The sequence below is a fragment of the Echinops telfairi genome, unplaced genomic scaffold (genome assembly GCF_000313985.2).
Source record: "Echinops telfairi isolate 266 unplaced genomic scaffold, ASM31398v2 ScPeMD7_7468;HRSCAF=8506_0, whole genome shotgun sequence".
In the NCBI taxonomy this organism is placed as follows: Eukaryota; Metazoa; Chordata; class Mammalia; order Afrosoricida; family Tenrecidae; genus Echinops; species Echinops telfairi.
Genome location: NW_022111369.1, coordinates 94,352,139 through 94,354,607, shown reverse-complemented (window position 1 = coordinate 94,354,607; position 2,469 = coordinate 94,352,139).

Below are 2,469 nucleotides of genomic sequence, written 5' to 3'. Positions count from 1 at the left end.
TGAGGAGCTGATACCAAGGGCTCCAGTAGAAAGAAAATGTTTGGAAAATCACGATGGCAACAAATGCATAAAGATGCTGGACACGATGGATGGATGGATGGACACGATGGATGGATGGATGGATGGATGGATGGATGGATGGATGGATACGATGGATGGATGGATGGATGGATGGATACAATGGATGGATGGACACAATGGATGGATGGATTGTGATAAGAGCTGTACAAGCCCCCAGTAAAATGAGTTTTTAAAAGATATTTATAAAGTACCATGAAAAAGAAGAAGTGAGGATGGTCAGGTGTCATCTCCTGTGCTTTGGGCCTGTTATCAGCGAGACCAATCTCTGGGTGGGTCCTCATGCTCGGTGAAGCAGAGGGTCAGAGACAAAGAGGAAGAGGAACTTTAATAATGAGCTTAAATATAACAATTGTGAAACTAATACATCCAGGTAATGTTCTGTTGTTGTTGTACATAACGTCACTAAGTCACAACTGACTGGATGGTAACAACAATGTCCTTATTTTTTTATTGATAATCTTTAGAGTTCTAGGTTTTACATTTGGGGCTTGGATCCATCTTGAGTTCATTTTTAAATATGATGTGATATGGTATACATGGTCATGTTTTATTTTTCTGCAAATAGATAACTCAGTTTTGCCAGAATCATTTGTTAGAGAAACTTTCCCTCATTTAATGTATCTCAGCTCTTTTTCAAAGAGCAGCCTTAAATACATGGGTGAATTTGCTTCTAGATTATCAGTTGTGGGCCATCGGTCTGTGTGTCTGTCATTGTACCAGTAGCAGGCTGTTTGAACTAGTATGGCTATGGAGTTTGAGGATGACTTTAGAAAGATTTATGGCAGAAGAGCCCAAATCATGTTACTGCTTGCCCGCCGTTTTACCTCCTTATGGTACAACAGAGCACTGAACACAAAAGACTGAATAAATATTTGCTGATTGAATGAGCAAACATTCGAGATGGATCTCGAGACATGGAAAGGACCTTCTAGAGCAGTGGTTCTCAATCTGTGAGTCGTGACCGCTTTGGGGGTCCAACGACCCTTTCACAGGGGTCGCCTAAGACCATCAGAAAACACATATTTCTAATGGTCTGAGGAACGGAGACACTGCTGCTCTATCTGTCTCCAGGCGGGACGGCCCACATGCAGATACGCCCACATACCAGTACCCGGCGTGAAGACTGTTACCCAGGCTACATCATGCTTCAAGACATTTCATTTATTTGTAATTAGAAATAAATATTTCACAATATATAATTACATATTGTTTTTGTGATTAATCACGATGCCTTAATTATGTTCAATTTGTAACAATGAAAATACATCCTGCATATCAGATATTTACATGACGATTCCTAACAGTAGCAAAATGACAGTTATGAAGTAGCAACGAAAATAATTTTATGGTTGGGGGTCACCACAACATGAGGAACTGTATGAAAGGGTTGCGGCATTGGAAGGTTGAGAACCACTGTTCTAGGAGGAAGGAAACACAAATACAGGGACCCAGGAAGAGTCCTTCCCATCTGTTCTGGCCCTCAAATCCAGCTGAAGGTGGCCGCTCTCCCACACCATCATCTTTCATTTCCCTTCTCCTGCTCTGCTGCTCCATCCAAACTCCTTTCTCCTTCATATATTAAAAAACAAAGCAAAGATCCCCAATCCTGGACGACCAGGGAATGCAGCCTATCTGGTGGTGCTGATCAGTGTCCCTGATCAGCCAACCAAGTGCCCTTCTCCATTACTCTCATGACCCGCTCTCCGTCACACGTTCTAGCAGTGTTCAGATGAGGGTGTGCACACGCTCGGGTCATTGAACTCCTGAGGCCCACATGTCTCCCCGGTGTGAGTACGAGGGAGCAACGGCTCTTGCCGGAACCTTCCAGAGAGCTGTGCCCAGCCAGCATCTGAGCCATCCTGCATGTCCATTTGCTATTTTGGGATTGTAACAATCCATTAACTAGACTGAAAGTGAACGCACTTGGAAACACAAGTGCCCTGAGATGTTTAAGCACCATTATGCAGATCTGGCCTAATTACCACGGAAATGAGGGCCAGAGTGAGACTCTTGATCTCAGCCTTTCCCGTGGTCCAATACATAAAAGGGGAGATGCCAGGTTTAAGATGAAAAACTGTAATTTCCATGACAGTATTAAAAGCTTGAATTCGAAATTCAGTTGTGGCGGTGGGAGCTAGTTCTCCGAGTCAGCTCTGACTCATGGTCACTTTATGAAATAGTGCTTGGTCCAACTCCCTCTTCATAATTGTTGGCACGCTTGCTTGAGCCCATTGTCCTGCCTCTTGTGTCAGTCTGTCCCACTGAGGTTTCTCTAGGCTTTGTTGACCCTGTGTGTGACCCTCCAGGATGCCCTTGTCTAGTTTCCTGATGATGCTTCCAATTGAAATCTGGCCAGCCTAAATTTCTTCCTGGTTGTATTTCCTCTAA